The 21,973-nt window shown below is 41.5% G+C and overlaps 1 protein-coding gene across 1 annotated transcript in view; it reads right to left on the reverse strand.

Annotated features, from left to right (window-relative positions):
* CPEB3 (cytoplasmic polyadenylation element binding protein 3) overlaps positions 1–21,973 on the reverse strand; it is a 221,457-nt gene that overhangs the window by 198,613 nt on the left and 871 nt on the right. The window lies entirely within an intron of this gene.

A 21,973-nucleotide genomic window follows, 5' to 3' on the forward strand; every position in this document is an offset into this window, starting at 1 on the left:
GGCTACAGTAGAATCTTATGACATAGACTTCAGGCTCAAAAAGACTGTAAGAGACAGAGATGGGCATTTCTTCTTAATCAAGGGATATCTACACCAGGAAGAAATCTTACTCTCATAAACACATCTGAACCCAATGGGGGGTCAGTAAAATGTTTAAAACAACTAATAGAGAGGCTTGAGAGAGAGCACAGCGGTAGGGCATTTGTCTTACACGCACCCAATCCAGGATGGACAGTAGTTGGAATCCCAGCATCCCATATGGTCCTGCCTGCCAGGAGCAATTTCTGAGCAAAGAGCCAGAAGTAACACCTGAGCACCACCGGGTGTGACCCATCCCCTCCCCCTCAAAAAAAAAAAAAACAAAAACTAATAGAGTGGAAAAAGACACCAATAACAATACAATAGTAGATAGAGACTTCAACACTGATCTGTCACCTCTAGATAAATCAACCAAGCTAATTAAGCTCCCATATGACTCAGCAATACCTGGAAATACACTGTAGGGACCAGAAAAACAATGCAGAATTCGTGAGAGACCTCACCTTGGGTCCTCTGTGAATATTTAACACTGCCTGTAAGTCAAAAACAAACAAACAAACAAACAAAAAATCCACAATGCAGAAAAGCCCTGTGCACTCCTATGTCCATTGCAGCACTATTCACAATAGCAAAAATTTAAAAACAACCCAAGTGCCTGAGGACAGATAAGACTTGGGTAAAGAAACAGTGGTACATCTATGCAATGGCTGTTATGTAGCTGTTAACTGGGGAGAGGGTCAAGTGGCATGGTGGGAGGCTTACTGGGAACATAGGCGGTTAGAAATGTGCACTGGTGATGGGTTTTGGATATTGTATGACTAAAACTCAATCATGAACAACTTTGTAATTATCTCACAGTGATTCAATTGAAAACTATTTTAAAGAGCTTTTGCATGAATAAAAAATAAAATAAATAAGAACAGCATGAGAAGGTAAGGTGTCAGCATGTAAAACAGCATTAAATTAAACTGAGGTGCATTCTGCTTTGGAATCATCCCAGTTTGGTGTATATAATTTCTTTATGAATTTCTCTCTTCTCTCTCTTCTCTTTCTCTCCTCTGGCCTCTTCTCCCTTTTCTCTCTTTTGTCACCTTTTTCCTCTCTTTTCTCTCTCCTTTCTTTCTCACCTCTTTATTTTCCTCTCTCACATAAACTTTTACATCTCATCAAAAAAGTTATATTTGTAAAGAAATCTCATTTACTTGAACTTTTAGCAGCACTTTGATATCTGATTTATACATAGTAACTTTTAGGGAAAATCCATTTTTGTTTATTTTAAAAGTGAAATTATTCAATTATTCATGTCTTTCCTAACTGAGACTCAATTTTTCTTCTATTTTGCCAAATTTATAATAAACTGTATTCAGAATGTTCCTCTCATTTCAGACAACAATAAAAACAAGTTGTGATTTCTCTTTAAAATGTTTAAAACAGGCCAAAGCAATATAACAGGTAGAACATTTGCTATATGGGTGACCTACCTCAGTTCAGTCCCAGTACCACATATGGCCAGCAGGTGTGATACATGACTGCAGAGTCACATGTAAGTCCTGAACACTCCCAGGTGTGGCCCAAAACAAAAACTGTGAAATTGTCAACTTCCCTTAGCAACATTCTGCTCTAAGTTTTTACTATGAGGGAGTTTCAGATGAAGATAACCCTCATACTATCCAAATTCAATTTTTTCTTTCTTTAAAACAATAATGCTAACAACTTTTAAAAACGTACCTATTTTAATTTATTTGTACATAATTTGGGTACTTTTTGTATATTTGTTAAGGTTTTTTAATTTGGGGGAAACAAAAATATTAGGGTGCACAAAGAGGCTACCAAGATCTGGAAAGGCACTTGCTTTCCGCACAGCCAATTTGGGTTCAATTCCCAGCACCATAGTGGTCCTTGATTCCTGTCAGTAATAAGCCCTGGGCACAGTCAAATGTGAACCAAAGCATCAACAAAAAGACTCCAAAGATGGTGAATTTTAGGAACAATAGAGACTGACATCGGTGGGGTTGCTTGGAGGTAGATTCTCAGATCATGTTTTACATATAAATTACTTATGACAACAGGACACACTGGAAAGATATAGCTATAAAGATATGAGAAAGTCAGGGATTATCAAAGGGAGATAGATACTGACCGCCAAAGTGGCTGCAACTGTAATCAACCAATCCTGCCATGCAGGATTGGAACAGTCCCCTCAGACTGAGGCATGGGACTTTGCATCTTAAATCAACCTTTCTCTGGCTGTGAGCTTCTAGGAACCTACAAAAAATAATGTAATTGCTATATCTTAATTCCCTTTCTTAAGGAAGAAAAGGCTCCATACCATTAGATGCTGAAAGTCTCAGCAGTTGAGGAAGGAGTATGTTAGACATGAAGAGAAAATCTAAATTGGAGCAGCCACAGCATTAACTATATAGTAATTCAAGAATTATCATATAATCTTTGTATTGCTTGTGCTTATTGTGGCATATAATATTTTACCATAAGTATAAAGTGTTTTTATTAAAAGTGTAGTCATTTTGGGCCAGAGTGGGTAAGGTGTTTGCTTGACATGAAGCTAACTGGGGCTCAATTCCTGGCACCCATATGAGTCCACCAGAAGTAATCCCTGGTCTTAATTCCTGACCAGTGTGCTTACATCTCTTCATCTTTGGTCCTTTCTTCCAGGTCACATACTTTAGCTGCAGTGCTCATATGCACCTACTGTGCATGAGAAAGTAGAGGGAGTGTGGACATCTGGTCAAGTACACAAGAACAAAATAGACACACTAAAAGTGGAGTTTTGGATCATAAGCAATAGTATAGCAAGTAGGTGCTTGCCTTGCACACCACTAATCCAGGTTCAATCCTCATCACTCCATATGGTCCCCCAAGCCTGCCAAGAGTGATGCCTGAGTGGAGAGCCAGGAATAAACCCTGAAACAAATAAACGAACAAAATAGTGGAGTTTCATTTTACTTTTTAATTTTTTTTTTTTTTTTGGTTTTTGGGTCACACCTGGCAGTGCTCAGGGGTTATTCCTGGCTCCAGGCTCAGAAATTGCTCCTGGCAGGCACAGGGGACCATATGGGGCGTCGGGATTCGAACCGATGACCTCCTGCATGAAAGGCAAACGCCTTACCTCCATGCTATCTCTCCGGCCCCTTACTTTTTAATTTTTTTTTTAAATTTCCATTTTGAAAGCAAGTAAGTGTCTTCCCGGTTCTACTATCACTCCAGTCGCCCCCTACCCTTATAACATTCTAATGCACAATCACAGTTATCATTGCCTTCAGTAAGACAGGGCATGATTCCTTAGTTTCAAAACTTTCAAAGAGCACTGGCCAGAATTTTTGGTTAAATGTCCCTTAACTTTGGTTTATATGATGTTTCCTCATGATCAAAGTCAAGTCATACATTTTGTGCAACAGTGGTTTTTTTTAGCCACTGTGAATTACGAAGCTATTTATAGCAGAGTTGAGCAATAATCTTACAAAACTGATGTGATGTTCTCAGAGTATAATTTTATTTATTTATTTATTTATTGGGGGAATGGGATGTAGTTGGGAATGCTCAAGGCTATTTCCATCTCTGTCATTGGGTATTGCTCCTGAGAGTGCCAGGGACCAGAATGTAAGGGAGACTGAACTGGAGTTGGGCAAATAGAAGGCAAGCACCTGATCCATTGTACATGAACATAAATAATTTTTAGAGAAACATAATATAAATATCCCAATTATTGATGCTGATTTTGATCACTTGGTTTAGACTGTGTCTGTCTACCAGATTTCCCCACTGTTAGTTTACACAGTTGTCCATAGATTTTTCTACTGCTTCATTTTATGAATTAGGTAATAAAACATGACCTAAAACAGTGCTTTAGGGATCACTACTGTGGTGCTTAGGTGACTATATGATTGGGGCTGAAGTAATATCACAGCAGCAAGGTGATTGCCTTGCATGTAGCCAACCTACGACAGACCAGAATTCAATTCCCGGCATCCCATGTGGTCCCCCAAGTCTGCCAGGAGTGATTTTCCTTTTTTTTGTTTTTGTTTTTGTTTTATTTTTATTTTTGTTGTTTTTTTTTTTTTTGTTTTTGTTTTTGTTTTTGGGCCCCGTTTGACGCTCAGGGGTTACTCCTGGCTATGCGCTCAGAAATCGCCCCTGGCTTGCTGGGACCATATGGGACGCCGGGGGATCGAACTGCGGGGTCCGTTCCTTGGTAGCGCTTACAAGGCAGACACCTTATCTCTAGCGCCACCTTCCCGGCCCCTATTTTTGTTTTTTTTGGGTCACACCTGGCAGTGCTCAGTGGTTTTGTTTTTGTTTTTGTTTTATTTTTGTTTTTTTGGGTCACACCTGGCAGTGCTCAGTGGTTACTCCTAGCTCTGAGCTCAGAAATCACTCCTGGCAGGTATAACATACACAGATCAGACATATTCTTTACTCCTACAACTAGCAATGATCCAATGACCTGTGATTGAAAGCACTAGTAGAGTTAATTTTCCTTTATTTGAAATTGCTAAAGTTACTCTTTCTAGTGCTTCTTTCTCACAAGCATTTAAAGAGACAAGAGAGATTTTTTTTTTAAATTTATTTATTGCCACACCTGTTCTATTCCAAGAAGCCACTTCTGTAGTTCAAACTCAAGGTTCGGACCAAAAAAAAAAAAACAAAAAAAAAACAACAACCCAACAAAACAAGCAGTAGGGCGCTTGCCTTGAAAGCAGCTGACCCAAGACCAACGGTGGTTCGAATCCTGGCATCCCATATGGTCCATTGTGCCTGCCAGGAGCTATTTCTAAGCATAGAACCAGGAGTAACCCCTGAGCGCCTCCAGGTATGGCCCAAAAACCAAACCAAAACAAAACAAAACAAAACAACAGACTCAAGGCTCGGGCCTAAGCAATAGCACAGCAAGTAGGGTGTTTGCTCTGCATACAGCCAACTCTGGACCAAACTGAGTTCGATTCCTGGCATCCCATATCATCCCCTTAGCCTGCTAGGAGCAAGTTCTGAGCACAAAGCCAGGAGTAACCCAAGTAACAAAGAATAAACAAACAAACAAAAAATCTCTAGCATAACAAAACATACACTTTAGCCCTGGAAATTCTCATCAATCCTATTAAAGGATTTTAGTTGATAAGAAGAATGGAGGTTTGGGGGCCTAGTGATCATGAAGGGAACATATGTGGCACTGAGATTGAACCAGGATCTTTTGCATGCAAAGCAAGTACACCTTGTACAATCTGTACACCTGTACAAAGCAAGTACACCTGTACTATCTTCCCAGCCCCTGTGAAAGGATTTTAAACAAGTAACATTAGTTCTATATTTCTTCCTTGTTTTATCTTATTTAGAGGACACACCCAAGAGTGCTTGGGGCTATTCCAGGCTTTTGCTTAGGGGTCATGCAAGAACCATACAACATCAGGATCAAAGGTGGACCTTGGTTTATAGAGTCCTTTGAGCCATATCTTCATCCCCAGTTCTCTGTATCTAGGTAGTTCAAGTGGGAAGTCAAACAAAGAAAATATAGGTGAAGAGATCAACTGTCAAAATGATTGAAGGAGAGTAAAATAAAATGTTGGGGTATCAATTAGTGAGAAGTTCAAGGTTGGAGATAAGAAGTGAGCTGAAGAGACAGTGTACAGTTTAGGCATTTGCCTTGTATGTGGCCAACTTTAGTCGGATCTCTGGCAACACACAATCCTAAACTCAGCCAGAAATAAGCACAAAGTCAGGACTAAGCCCCTGGGGCATGGTTGGGTAAAGTCAACCTAAATAAATATGGAAAGCAAGAGAGCAAGACATGACAGTCAACTGGACTAAATAAAAAGCAGAGGAAAGGGAACCAAATGAATAAATATGAGAGATATTTAGGTGATAGAGACTATATTCAGCAACTGATAGAAGAATAAGGTAGGGGTAAAAAAGTCCCAAGGAGGACTCCACCAGACTTCTATAAATGTGACATATTTCCATTATATAAATCTGCAACTGCATAATTTGATGACAAGAATAATGCAACAGTATTTTATTCACATGCAGATTCACTTTTCTTTTAATTCCCAAGGTGTCCTATAAAGAAGACTGGAATACAACTGGAAGCTCAAAATGTAATTGTGAATGAATGACTAAATAGATGATATTTCTCAAACTTAAATTAAGATGTCAGTTATAGGATCTTAAATTAAATAGAACAGTCTCATAATAAAACTACTTAAGTAGAAAAAATTACATTTATTTACATATCTTCTCTCAAAAGATTTACTTGTTTATTATGTACACTGGTCTACTTGTTTATTATGTACATTTTCCCCTACCATTTCATGTTACCGAAGACTCACAACCCAAAAAGAAGGTAAACATTTGACTGCAGCATTGAAATTTCTCCTTCTATACAATGAATTACTTATGCACTGTCTATTCACTATATACCTTTGATGGGGAGATAGCTATAGGAATTAAGTGAGGTCATTCTAGCTAGCATTCAGTAAAAGTTAAGTCTGCTTTCTCTTTACATATCCAAATATTATTCTTTTGAGTTTTAATTCAAACCATTCTTCTACTCAAAAACTCTGCTATAATTTCATCTTCCCAATGTTCACTGTTTTCATCTATTTAATGTGTGGCATGACCACCTATCTGGTAGAGTTATAAATATTTAAGGCTTAAGTTGTTAGCATTTAAGGGCCCAACTCAAAACTATGTATTAGGCATTCTACAAATATACAGAAACAGATGAAAATTGAGGGTGGTTCTTAGATGTTTTCACATTTTAATCATCTGCCAGACATCACACCTCACAGACTACTTCACACATGCTGTTATTTGGTATACTATTTATTTGTACTTTGTTCTAAAAAAGGATCTTAGGCATCGTTCCCATAATAAGCAAAACACCACATTATCATGACTTTTTTCCTCATTGGTTTTTGGGCCACAAATGACTGCTCAGGGTTTACTCCTGGCTATCTGCTCAGGGATCACTGCTGGGATGCCAGAGATCAAACCTGGGCCAGCTGCAAGCCAAGTGTGTCTTACCTGCTGTATCATCTCACTAGCCCTGTAGTGACTTTTTCTAGCCTTCTCATCCTCTATCACTAACAAAATATTTTTCTTTCTTTTAATTAAAAAAAAAAAAAGGGGGGCCGGGCGGTGGCGCTAAAGGTAAGGTGCCTGCCTTGCCTACGCTAGCCTAGGACGGACCGCGGTTCGATCCCCCGGCGTCCCATATGGTCCCCCAAGCCAGGAGCGACTTCTGAGCGCATAGCCAGGAGTAACCCCTGAGCGTCACCGGGTGTGGCCCAAAAACCAAAAAAAAAAAAAAAAAAAAGAAAAAAAAAAGAAAATAAAAAAAAAAAAAGGAAAGGGGCCGGGTAGGTGGCGCTGGAGGTAAGGTGTCTGCCTTGCAAGCGCTAGCCAAGGAAGGACCGCGGTTCGATCCCCCGGCGTCCCATATGGTCCCCCCAAACCAGGGGCGATTTTTGAGCACATAACCAGGAGTAACCCCTGAGCATCACCGGGTGTGGCCCAAAAACCAAAAAAAAAAAAGGAAAAACTGGGGTCAGAGATATAGTACAAGAATACTATATAAGGTACTTGCCTTGCAAGTGGTCAATTCCAGTTGATTACTGGCACCATATGGTTCCCCCACAAACTACCTGGAATACCCTCAAACACAGAGCCAGGAGTATCTCCAGTACCACCTGGTGTGGTTCAATAAGCCTTCACATTCCCTTTGCCTCACAAAAGATGAATTGGGGATGGGAGAAAGCTCAAATCCCATTCAAGAATTTTAAGCTCCAACTATATTCACATAGTTCCCTGGGGGTAGCCAGGAGTGGACCCCAAGCACCTCAGATGCAACACAAAAGCAAACAAAAATGGACTATGCATGCTCACAGAGAAAATGAAAACTTCATAAGGTATATTCTTCTCCCTGTATCCAGTCTCACAATCCAGATGGTTTTAATAAGAAATTTCTAAGTATCTTTCTAGAAATATCCTTACACATACAGATAAATTTAAATGTTGACAACAGGGCTAGGGAGGTGACTCATAGGTAAAGTATAGATCTGGCATACAAGAGTTCCTTGGGTTCAATCTCCAGCATCGCCAAAAAAGACAAAGAGAAAAAGTAAATGGAACAATACTACAGATATTATTTACTTCCTCATTTATTTATATATTTATTTAACATATAGGTAGTAGGTTTTGGAGTTTGGGACTTTTTTATCTCTAAATTCTTTTTTTTTTTTTTTTTTTGGTTTTTCGGGCCACACCCGTTTGATGCTCAGGGATTACTCCTGGCTAAGGGCTCAGAAATTGCCCCAGGCTTGGGGGGACCATATGGGACGCCAGTGGATTGAACCACGATTGCGATCTTTCCTTGGCTAGTGCTTGCAAGGCAGACACCTTACCTCTAGCACCACCTCGCCGGCCCCTTCTCTAAATTCTTTTTTTTTTTTTTTTTTTTTTTGGTTTTTGGGTCATACCCGGCGGTGCTCAGGGGTTACTCCTGGCTGTCTGCTCAGAAATAGCTCCTGGCAGGCACGGGGGACCATATGGGACACCGGGATTCGAACCAATCACCTTTGGTCCTGGATCGGCTGCTTGCAAGGCAAACGCCGCTGTGCTATCTCTCCGGGCCCCCATCTCTAAATTCTTAAAGATTTGCCCTAATACAGTACCTAAGCCCCACTGGGACTGGAGTGAGACAGTACAGTGGAAAGGGCACTTGCCTTGAACACAGCCAATTTGGGTTCAATCCCTGGCATCCCATATGGTCCCTAAACCCACCAGAAGTGATTCCTGAATGTAGATGCAGCACTATAGAGTATGGCCCCAAACCCCCCAAAATAAGACTAAGTCCCACAAAGTTTTGTTTTATTTTTTATTTTTTTATTTTTTTTGCTTTGCTTTTGGGGCCACAACTGGAAGCACTCAAGAGTTATCCTGGCTCTGAGCTCAGATATTATTCCTAGTAGGCTTGGGAGACCATATGGGATACCAGGGATATAGAACATGGGTCCCTCGTGTGGAAGATAAATGTCCTACCTGCTGTGCTATCACTCAGTGTTCAGATTACACAAAGTAATGTTTATTTCTTTTGCTAAGTTCTATCCACAGCATCAAATTAGAAGCTGGGATATAAGTATATGGTCTGCTGATGAATGTATTTTCTTTTGAGAAATTGCTTTCATTCAACATATAATACCCAACCTCAGTCAAGCAACAGAAAAGACTGATTCAACATTTCCTCCTTAAATATTTGAACTATAAACAGAATAAACACAGTGGTATTTTAATATATTTCAGTATCCCAGTGCTTAACCCTTAAGGTAGCATGGGACATTCCAATAACATTCTCTGAAGTGACAGAATCTTGCATTCATAGGTCATTTGTTTTTTGTTTCTTTGCCTTTTCTTTCTTCTTTCTTTCCTTCCTTCCTTCCTTCTTCCCTCCCTCCCTCCCTCCTCCTTCTCCCTCCCTCCCTCCCTCCCTCCCTCCCTCCCTCCCTCCCTCCCTCCCTCCCTCCCTTCCTTCCTTCCTTCCTTCCTTCCTTCCTTCCTTCCTTCCTTCCTTCCTTCCACCACATACGTTGACGCTCAGGGGTTATTCCTGGCTATGTGCTCAGAAATCACTCCTGGCTTGTGGGACCATATGGGACGCCAGGGGATAGAACCATGGTCTGTCCTAGGTTAGAGTGTGCAAGGCAGACGCCCTACCACTTGCGCCACCACTCCGTCCCCAGCCTTTTCTTTAATCCTTTAGATTACCCATATCTTTAAAAGAATTCTCATTCTCTCATTTTTCTCTTCCTCTCCCTCTCTCCCTCCATCTCTCATCTCTCTTCTCTCTCTCCCTTTCTTTCTTTTTAGGGTTTTTTTGTTTGTTTGTTTTGGTTTTTGGGTCACACCCGGTGGCACTTGGGGGTAACTCCAGGCTCTGCGCTCAGAAATAGCTCTTAGCAGGCTCGGGGGAACCATATGGAATGCCAGGATTCGAACCACGTCTGTGCTGGATCAGCTGGTTGCGAGGCAAACACCCTACCACTGTGCTATCTCTCCAGCTCCTCCCTCCCTCCATCCTCTCTCCCTCTCTCCCTCCCTCCCTCTCTCTCTCTCTCTCTCTCTCTCTCTCTCTCTCTCTCTCACACACACACACACACACACACACACACACACGTACGTACTCTCTTGAATATATACTCCTCTCATTTTCTTTTTCTTTTTCTTTTTTTTTTTTTTTCTTGGTTTTTGGGTCACACCCAGCAGTGCTCAGGGGAAACTCCTGGCTCCATGCTAAGAAATTGCTCCTGGCAGGCACGGGGGACCATATGGGAGCCGGATTTGAACTGATGACCTTGTGCATGAAAGGCAAACGCCTTAACTCCATGCTATCTCTCCGACCCCTCCTCTCATTTCTACTCTTACATCTTTCTAAGTAAATTCCATTCAATAAAAACTATAACATCACCTGGAGGTAATCCTCTACCAGGGAAGACCCTACAGCTGCTCTGACATCAACCTACTCAAAAGAGACTTCCCTTAACACTGAGAAGACTTAACAACAACGACCTGCTTACTGGACAGGGCTTTCTGTATTGCCCCTTAATTGTGAGATGAAACTAGAGGATACTCCACACCAGCCTGACTTCAATGTAGGATGTGCAGATTCCAGGATCTTTAATACAGAAACCTGATGCCAACAAGAGGACTGTGTGAAAAATAAAACTGTATTGGCACTACAGACAATGACTTGGATTGAATAAACTAGTTTGCCTGAAGCCTAGAGTTGGTCTTATGCCAGGAAACTTCAGGGGTAGTGGTCTCCTTGTATTTAGACCACGGCTATTCCTTTCTATGACCCCCATGTTTTGGTGGGCCTATGCAAACAATATTTGCCACTCTAACACCGTTTTTACTATGCCCTTTTGACTAACCCTTAAAAAAAAACTCTTAAACTTTTGATGTTAATTTAAACTAATATGTTCATGAATATATAAAAATATACTATGCTTTCAATGTTAAGGAGTCACATAAATCTCATGGCTTTAGGTTGCTTTGTGTACTGCTAAGAAATGTTATAATGTACTACTACTGTGGACAAAGTAATTGTACATGGGTTCTGCCTTATTTTTCTTAATGTTTTTTTGACTGTAAGTTCAATATGTAGGCATCAACGAGGGGATTTCTTCTGAGAACTCTGTTTATGGGCGATTGTCCTTTCACTGTAACTTTACCTTGTCCTCTTTGCATCATTGTTCTCATAATTAAAAAAAAACAAAACTATCTTTCTCGGGCTGGAGAAATACATCTTTCTAAGTAAATTCCATTCAATAAAAACTATCTTTTTCAGGGCCAGAGAAATAGCATGGAGGTAAGGCTTTTGCCTTTCATGCAGAAGGACAGTGGTTTGAATCCTGGCATCCCATATGTCCCGGGCATGCCAGGGGCGATTTTCTGATAATGGAGCCAGGAGTAATCCCTGAGCACAGTGTGACACAAAATCCCCAAAAACAAAAGAAAACAAAACAACTATCTTTCTCTACCTAAAAAAAAAAACAAACAGAGCTGGTGTGATAGCATAGCAATAGGGCGCTTCGCACAAGGCTGGCCTGGGACAAACCTGGGTTCAACCCCCAAGCATCCTATATTGTCCTCTGAGCCTGCCAGGAGCCATTTCTGAGTACAGAACCAGGAGTAACCTCCAGTGTGACAGCAAAACAAAAACAAACAAGAAAACACCTCAAAAACTTCTCTAGATGTTACCAAAAGTCCCTGAGGGGAAATTTATGTTTTTTTCAGTTTTGTTGTTTAGGGGCCATACAAAAATGATGTGCAGGGCTTACTACCAGCTCTCTGCTCAGGAATTACTTCTCAAAGTGCTCAGGGGATCATATGGGGTGATTGGGATAGAACCCAGGTTGATTACATGCAAGGCAAGCACCTCACCCACTATACTATATCTCTCCAGCCTTCTTTGTTTTGTGTCGGGGTCACATCTGGCACTGTGTTCAGCGGTGACTCCTGGAAGAGATCCAAGAACCATAAAGGTACCACAGATTGAACCTAGATCAGCCCTTTAAAGCTATAATAGCTTTCTTTTCTCTTTAGCTCCAGAAAACTTAATTATGTGTGTATGTGTGTGGGGAGGTGTAGGGCCACACCCAGTGGTGCTGGGGGGTTACTCTGGGCTTTGCACTTAAGGAATCACTCCTGGCAGTGATTGGGGCTGATATGTGGTACTGGGGATTGAACCTGAGTCAGCTGCAATATAAGGTAAGAACCCTACCCAGTACCATCCCTCCAGTCTGGAAAATTTTATCTTTACATAACAAAAAATTCATAACTGATAGTTGCTACATTTTTTACCTATATAGAAAGACTTAGTCATTTTAGTAACTCAACTATATAGTATTATCTAGATGTGTCAATTACTAATGATTTTAGGTTATCTTTTTTGATTTCTTTTTCTTTAATTTTTTTTTTTTTTTGCTTTTGGGCTATACTCAGTTGTGAGTGGCTTTATGCTTAAGGGTGATCCCTGGTGATACTCAAGGATCATTATGGTGTGCTGGGGATTTGAACTATAGTCTGTATGCACAAAGCAAGCACCCTACCCCAGATACCAGCTCTACAGTCCCTGATTAAGTTATTATCTGGTTTATTTGAAATAAGTATTATATAGGTCAAACACCACATAATTCATCTATTTATTCTTTTGGGGGGAGGGCCACAACCCAGTAATGCTCAGGGGTTACTCCTGGCTATGTGCTCAGATTGCTCCTGGATTGGGGGACCATATGGGATGCCAGGGAATCAAACTGTGGTCCGTCCTAGGTTAGGTACGTGCCCTACCGCTTGCACCACTGCTCCAACCCATCTATTTTTTTTTTTTTATCTTTCTTTCTTTCTTTTTTTGTTTTGTTTTTGGGACACACCCAGCAGTGCTCAGATGTTATTTCTGGCTCTGTGCTCAGAAATTGCTCCAGGCAGGCTGAGGGGACCATATCCATATGGAATGCCCAGGATCAAACTAGGGTCAGCAGCATGCAAGGCAAATGCCCTGCCCACTGTGCTCCGGCCCCTTTTTCTGCTTTTTTTAATAAATTATTTTATTGAGGAATCGTCTAATTTATTTTGTTTGAGGGTCACACCTGACAGTGCTCAGGTCCTACTTCTGGCTGTATGCTTAAGGGATCACTCAAGGGACCATAAGCAAACCCTATCCAGCCTGAGGATACTAATTCTTTTCGTTGCTGTTGTTCTTGTTTTGGTTTGGTTTTTGGGTCACACCTGGCAGCGGTCAGGGGTTACTCCTGGCTCTATGCTCAGAAATCGCTCCTGGCAGGCTTGGGGGATCACATGTGATTCCAGGATTCAAACCACTGTCCTTCTGCATGAGAGGCAAATGCCCTACCTCCATGCTAACTCTCCGGTCCAAGAGGATACTAATTCTAAAGACAAAGTAGAATTCTTTGGAGAGAGATGATGAAAGGTCTAAAATGACAAGAGAGATAATGTACGCAGAGTTGGTCTGTGGTGACACCAGAGTGAGTAATTTTTCCTACTAAAGGGAACAACTCTGGAGAGTAAAGAGTTTAAGACACATGTCTAACATGTAGGAACCCTGGTCTGATCCCCAGCACAGCATGTCTCTCTATCTCACACACAGCCAGTGCAGCCCAGATATCCCCAAGCAAGATGGAGAGGATGAATCCCTCCCAATCAGGCCCAATGCAGACCTGCATCCTCAAGGGTTCACATTCCTGTACAAGTAGAGAATTGCTGGAATGATCGTGGGCCTCCTGAGAACCACACCCAAGGCCCCAAAACAAGGTGTTCAATTCAATGGCTACTATTCAGAACTACGTAATCATCACCAGAATCAATATCTAAATACTTTAATCAGTTGAAAATCACCCTGATTGACCTTGTTGCTCCCAAACCAAAATCCACCTACCTTAGGCCAAGGCAATGATATGCTATCTCTGCCATTGGGTCCTTCAGAATATTTCATATAAATGACATAACAGAATATGTACTATCTGGGTTGACCTTTTTATCAACAATATGTTCAACCTTCATCCATGCTGTAGCCTATAACTGTGTCATTCCCTCTTTTGTTTTTTTTTTTTGTTTGTTTGTTTTTTGGGTCACACCTGGCAATGCTCAGGAGTAACTCCTGGCTCTATGCTTAGAAATCACTCCTGGCAGGTTCGGGGACCATATGGGATGCCAGGATTGGAACCAATGACCTTCTGCATGAAAGGCAAACACCTTACCTCCATGCCATCTCTCTGGCCCCTGTCATTCCCTCTTATTGATGTAGAATACTCAGCACACATACTTGGGAAATGTTTGTCACACTTAGGAAACCATGAGGTGCTGGAGATCTCACCTGGGATCCAGCTTGGGATCCAACCTGGGCCTCCTATAAATACAGCTAAAGTTCAGCCAGGTGTTTTGTTGTTGTTGTTTTTTTTTTTTTTTTGGTTTTTGGGCCACACCCGTTTGATGCTCAGGGATTACTCCTGGCTTTGCGCTCAGAAATCGGCCCTGGCTTTGGGGGACCATATGGGACGCTGCTGGGGGATCGAACCGCAGTCCGACCTACGGTAGTGCTTGCAAGGCAGACACCTTACCTTTAGCGCCACCTTCCCGGCCCCAAGTTCAGCCAGTTTAAATACCACACTGGTGGGTAGTCCTCCTGGCTTCCTCCTGACTGTGAACTCAAGAATCACTCTTGGCACATGTGTGTTTCTGGCCCATACACGATGCTTGAATCTCCCCTCTTGAGATGTGTGCTTGCCTACCTTCATGCTTGGCTGTGTAAAACAGGGTTTTCTCCACCTTAGAAGGCCAAGTTCTCTCTTGAACATGTTACTCTTTCCCTTTCTTATCCTCTTCCTCCCCTTTCTTAGTATTTTTGAATAAAGCCTGTTTTTACTTAAAAAAAAAATCACTGCTGGTGGAGCTTGGAGAAGTATATGTAATGTCAGGAATCAAACCAGGTATACAGGGCAGGAGCCAAAGTATAGCTGTCTACAGCTTGTACACAGCCACTGTGTTCAATTTCCAGCACAAGATATGATCCTCCAACACTAGGAATAACCTCTGAGTGGAGAGCCATGAATAAGCCCTGAGTACTGCTGGATTTGACAAAAAATAATAATAACATGTTGTCAAGTGACTTACTCACTGTACTATTTTTCTAGTTCCATAATCATATGGAAATTTTGTATCACTGTTTTATTTTTGGGCCACACCCAGCAAGCTATCCCAGTGGTGCGTAAGGTTTACCAGAGCCACGCCTGGTGATACCATGTGAGTGTACGTTGTGCACGGGGTGTAATGGGATACTAGGAGTTGAACATGAGACCTCTGCATGCAAGGTTGTGTTCAAGCCCTTTGAGCTAGCTCCCTGTTCCCTTCTTCATTCATTTTTTGAGTTAGTAACAGTTTGATGCCATACCTGACAATGATCAGGATACACTCCTGGCTATGTGCTTAGGGATCAATCCTGACGGTACTTGGGAGCTCTGAACTGGGATTGGCTGTAGATAAGCCAGGCCTTAACCTCTCAAGGTTAAAATTGAACTGAATTAGTTGCCTTTTTATTACTAAATTTTTATAAAATCTTTTTATATTCTGGATATATATTACTATTCATATATGGTTTTTAAATTTTCTCCAGTCCTGAAAGATATATTTTCCATTATATTTTATAAAATAGGAGCCACCAGGGCAAGGCAGTACCAGGGATCAAACTCGGGGCTTTGTACATACTATTCATTGCTCTATCTCAAAGTATCTTAGCTCTTTTTTGTTTGTTTTTGTCTTAGAGACACACCCTGTGATGTTCAGGAGTTACCCGTGCATCTATACTCAGGAATTATGCCTGGGTAGAGTTCTGAGGATCATATGGGTACTGGGGATTGAATCCAGGTCAGAGGCATGCAAAGCAAGTTTCTCATCTACTGTACTATTGCTCTGGGCCCTGCCCTGTTTTTACTTTACTGATATTTTTTGTACTACTAAAGGTGTACAAAATTTTCATTATCGGTCTTTCAGGTTAAAAATTGTGCAATGAGGGCCCGGAGAGATAGCACAGCGGCATTTGCCTTGCAAGCAACCGATCCAGGACCAAAGGTGGTTGGTTCGAATCCCGGTGTCCCATATGGTCCCCCGTGCCTGCCAGGAGCTATTTCTGAGCAGACAGCCAGGAGTAACCCCTGAGCACCGCCAGGTGTGGCCCAAAAACAAACAAACAAAAAAAATTGTGCAATGAACTCATTTGTGGGATATAAAAAATAAAAATAGTATTATTATTCAAAGATAATAGAGTTGATGGCCAGGAGGGCTGATCCATGGTAGGAAGCTTTCCACAAAGAGCAGGGAAGTGCAGTTAGAGCAGAGAAGGAACGACTATGACAATAATAGTTGGAAATGATCACTCTGGACAAGAACTGGGTGCTGGAAGGAGATAAAGTGATATGCAAGTTATCTCTTCAATAATAACATTGCAAACCACACTGTCTAAAAGGAAAAAACAAAGGATGAGAGAGGGAGAGAGAGAAGAAAAATATCTGCCTCAGGGAAGAGGGCAGTGGGGAGAGTGGTAGAGAAATTGGGGCACCAGTGGTGGGAAATGTGAACTGGTAAACGAATGGATGTTGGACATTATATAACTGAAACTCAATCATGAACACTTTGTAATTGTATTTCAGCATGATTCCATTAAAGAATTTATTTATAAAAATCAAAACAATACAATGAGAAGCCAGTTCAGCTTGCATCCCAATTAAATACTTTTCTCTGAGACAATAACAATACTTTGGATACAGAAACATACATTCCATTTCTTCATATAGAAAATTAAAAAGTATGAATCCACAAATTAAGATGAATACTTTTTATTGATGAATTGGGGCTTTCTTAAATGAAGTTTTGTTTTTATTCCATGGTGATGAAGAATATGAGTACAATTAGTACTTCTATTAGTACAATTTGGTGTACAGTTTGATGCTAATGCCTTTAATGATGCTAAGGTACAAGCAATTTCATCCACTATTGTTTACACCATTAGTATAAATCCCAATAGAATTTAAAAAATGGAAAATATTTTAGTATTATTTCAACATTATAGAAAATAGTCTTTTTTTTTTTTTTTTTTTTGGTTTTTGGGCCACACCCGGTGACGCTCAGGGGTTACTCCTGGCTATGCGCTCAGAAGTCGCTCCTGGCTTGGGGGACCATATGGGACGCTGGGGGATCGAACCGCGGTCCGTCCTAGGCTAGTGCAGGTAAGGCAGGCACCTTACCTCTAGCGCCACCGCCCGGCCCAGAAAATAGTCTTGATCTCATATAAACACTAGGAGTAGTCTCAGGGAGCCCAGAGGATCTGTCACATCACTTAGACATATGTCACATTACTCTATGACATTCATATTTGTTTTTAAAAATATGTAGAAATTGGGGTCAGAGAGATAGTGCAGGGTTTAAGGCATTTGTCTTGCAATCTGCTAACCCTGATTTGAATTTCCAGCACCACATATTATGGTCACTTGAGAGGTACCAAAAGTCACTCCTAAGCACAGAGCCAGGAATATTCCCTATGACTGCTAGATATTGCACAAGCAACCACTCTCCCCAATAATAAGATAAAATTAACAGGGAAATTATATATACATATATGTACACATTTTCTCATAAAACTAATATTTCAAAAATAAGATACAACACGGAAGATGTAGCATGTTATATTGATAACACAACCCTATCCCAACCTTTTACACAACCCAGAGAGAAGAGTTGAAGCAAGAATAGTGAAAAATAGAGCCCGGAGAGATAGCACAGCGGCGTTTGCCTTGCAAGCAGCCTATCCAGGACCAAAGGTGGTTGGTTCGAATCCCGGTGTTTCATATGGTCCCCCATGCCTGCCAGGAGCTATTTCTGAGCAGACAGCCAGGAGTAACCCCTGAGAACTGACAGGTGTGACCCAAAAACAAAAACAAAAACAAACAAAAAAAAAGAATAGTGAAAAATGGACCACAGTGATATTATACTTGCCTTGCAATAACCAATCCTGGCTCATTTCCTACCATCACATATGATTCTCTTAACATCACCAAGAGTCATTCCTGAGCAAAAGACCATAGTAGCTTCTAAGTACTGCTTTGGGGAAGGCCCAAAAACAAAAATAAAAATTATATTGAAAATGGGTCTTGCACAATATTTAAAAAGGAAAAGAGGGGCCAGCATGATAGTACAGCAAGAACCCAGCCAACCTGGGTTCAATCCTTGGCATTCCCATATGGTCCCTTGAGCACCAGCAAGAGTAATTCCTGAGTGCAGAGCCAGGAGTAACCCCTGAGCACTGCTGGGTGTGACCCAAAAACAAAACAAAAAATAAAATGAAAAGGAAAAGATAAATTGATACAAGACTATTTGTAGAATTTCTCTTTGGGGAACCAGAGAGCACAGAGGGGAAGGCAGGCACGGCCCTGTTTATAGCCAACCTGGGTTTGTTTGCCAGTACTGTATATGATCCTCAGATTACCAGGAATGATTCCTAAGTACAGAGCCGGGAACAAGTCCTGAGCACAAGTAGCTATGCCCCACCAAAAAAAGTATATATGCTATTTCAAAAGCAAGGATTAATTTATTTCATTAATTTTAACAATGATGATTTTTGCCCATATTAAAATGATAAAAATTGGGGTTGGGGCCTTTTAGGGAGCCCCTCTCAGCAGCATTTGGGAGTTACTTGATGCTTTAAGGTCATTCTCAGTGATGCTCAGGGCACCAAGAAGACCCAGAGATCAAACCCAGATTCCACCACATAAACCATGCACTGCAGTCTTTGAGCAACATCCCTGACTATTTAAGATTAAAGTTTGATAATAATTATCAGTTATTTGTTTTTCTGATTTGGGGGGGGGGTTTGGGCCCCACCCAGTTCCGCTCAGAGGTTACTCCTGGTTCTTTGCTCAGAAGTTACTCCTGGCAGATTTGGGGGACCATATGGGATTCCAGGGATTGAAGCCCGGTTCGTCCCAGGTCATCCGCGTGCAAAGCAAATGCCCTACCGCTGTTCTATCACTCCAGCCCCCTCTTATTTTCATTTAGATGTCCTATGAATGCTTTATACAGAGCTAATCATATTTATTTATTTATTTTGGTTTTGAGTCACACCTAGATGTGCTCAGGGATCACTCCTGGCAGGCTTGGAGTACCATATGGGTTCTCTTGGATCAAAGCCAGGTCAGCCACATGCAAAGCAAGAGCCCTACTTGCTTTACTATTATTGCTCCGACCCTAATTAACTTTTTTCAGGTGTATACAATGATTTGACACTTGCATTCAATACAAAATAATTAGCATGGCATGTTTACTTCTTAAATTTTCAAATCTGTTTATAGTATTACTGACTATAAACCCCATAATGTATTCCTAAGACATATCTTAAAATGAAAATTTAGGGAATGAAGTGATAGTACAGTGGGTAAGGCATTTGCCTTGCACATGGCATGGCTGACCAAGGTTTGGACTCCATCATCCCATATAGTTCCAAAAGCTTTCTAGGCGTGGTTCTTGAGTACAGAGTCAGGAGTAACCTCCTGAGTGTTGCTGGGTGTGGCCCAAAAATCCTAAATAAATAAATGGAAATTTGTATCTTTTGATTCCCATTTCCCTAGTGTCATGAGTTTTATTTAGTCTTTAGGGGTTTTTTTGTTTTGTTTTGTTTGACCGCACTTAGTAAGCTCAAAGCTTACTCCTGGACCTGTTCAGCAATCACTCCTGGCAGTGCTCAGGGGACCATAAGGGATGCCAGGTACCAAACCTAGGTCAGCTGCATGCAAGGTAAATGTTGTACCTGTTGTACTATCTATCTCTATAGACCCAATTTTTTTTTTTTTTTTGGTTTTTGGGTCACACCAGGCAGTGCTCAGGGGTTATTCCTGGCTCTAGGCTCAGAAATTGCTCCTGGCAGGCACGGGGGACCATATGGGACGCCGGGATTCGAACCGATGACCTCCTGCATGAAAGGCAAACGCTTTACCTCCATGCTATCTCTCCGGCCCCTATAGACCCAATTTTACTTAGTTTTCCAGACTCCATACAGATGAAAGCAAATAGCATTTGCATATTTTAAAGTCCCTGCCCTTGGTCATGGCATTGTTACTCTTTTTTTGTTTTGTTTTGTTTTTTTTGTTTTTTTGGGCCACACCCGGCGGTGCTCAGGGGTTACTCCTGGCTGTCTGCTCAGAAATAGCTCCTGGCAGGCACGGGGGACCATATGGGACACCGGGATTTGAACCAACCACCTTTGGTCCTGGATCAGCTGCTTGCAAGGCAAATGCCGCTGTGCTATCTCTCCGGGCCTGGCATTGTTACTCTTGCTGCGCTTGTTGCCATTCACTAACTAAACATGAGTCTGGGCAGTGGTGTACACACATTTTCAGCTAATGGTTTTTGCCAGGGGTTGCACATCTGTCTGTGGTGCTTGCCTACTCAGCAAAGGAGTGCATCAAGGTTTGCACTGCTGAGACCAAAGTTATATTACAGTGGGTAAGGCTCTTGCTTTGTATGTTGCCAACCCAGGTTCAATCCCCAGCATCCCGTATGGTCCCTAAAACATGACCTGGAGTAATACCGAACCGAACCGTCAAGCCAGGAGTTCCAGAGTACCACTGGGCGTGGCCAAAACGAAGATGGGGGAGTTGCATGTGTATTTACCCAGGACTATATTCTTTTTTAGTCTGTTTTATATTTTCTAGTATATCTGGCCATGCTCAGGGTTTACAACTGGCTCTGTGGTCAGGGAGGCATATGCGATGCCAGAGATTGAGTCTATAGATTACATGCAGAAAAAATACACTATCCACTATGCTATACCACTCTGGCCCCCAGCAGATCATATTCTTTAGATGATAGCCATTCTGACAGGTGTGAGGTATGTAATATCTCAATGTGGTACTGACTTTTCATTTCCCTGATAATAAATGATACTGACATCTCTTCAAGTACTTGCTAGTTATCCGTATGCCCCCTTTAGAAAAAAAAAATCTATTCATGGGGCCAGAGCAGTGGTACAAGCGGTAGGGTGTTTTTGCCTTGCATGTGCTAACCTAGGACAGGTTCCATCTCCTGGCATCCCATATGGTCCACCAAGCCAGGAGCGATTTCTGAGCGTATAGCCAAGAGTAACCCCTGGGCGTCACCGTGTGTGACCCAAAAGGTAAAAAAAAATCTATTCATATCCTCTTCCATTGTTTGTCCCCCTCCCACACGGCGTTCAGAAAGCCTGGGGAGGAAGGGTACTCCCAGAGTTTCTTGACCAACTTGGTCAGAGTTCCAATGCAAGACCTGAAGGTGGGTTGCAATCTTGGCAGTTCTGTGGGCTCTCTAGGGCACAACCCACCTCAGTCTGTTTTATGTTATTGATGTGGTGTAGAGTCCTTTATAGATTTTGCATATTAGCCCCTTTGTCAGTTCTAGAAGTGCAAATATCATTCCCTGTTCATTAAGCTGCCTTTTCATTTTGTTGATGGTTTCCTATGCTGTGTAAAAGTTTTTTGAGTTACAGTCCTTCTTCCTTATTTTCACTTTTTGTTTCCTTTAATCTGTCAGATTTATTGATTTATTCCTTTGTTTTTTGTTTTCGGGCCAACAACCCTCGCTCAAATAGATTCAAGAAGCAGAACTAAAAGCTGCTCCTAAAATTGCACACTGAAAGGAGCTGGGAAAAAAAGAAAAAAACACATCTTGATGGAAAGGGGGAAAACCTCAAAACATCTGGCAGTGGAAATCGGGCAACCAAGGGGAGGGAAGGAAAAAAAAAAAAAACATTGTAAACGTAATCGTGGCATTTGGGAAAACGCCACAGGTCGGTCCAAAGACGCCAAGAAATGGTCGAAATCAAAGAGAA

This window comes from Suncus etruscus, chromosome 17 (genome assembly GCF_024139225.1).
Source record: "Suncus etruscus isolate mSunEtr1 chromosome 17, mSunEtr1.pri.cur, whole genome shotgun sequence".
In the NCBI taxonomy this organism is placed as follows: domain Eukaryota; kingdom Metazoa; phylum Chordata; class Mammalia; order Eulipotyphla; family Soricidae; genus Suncus; species Suncus etruscus.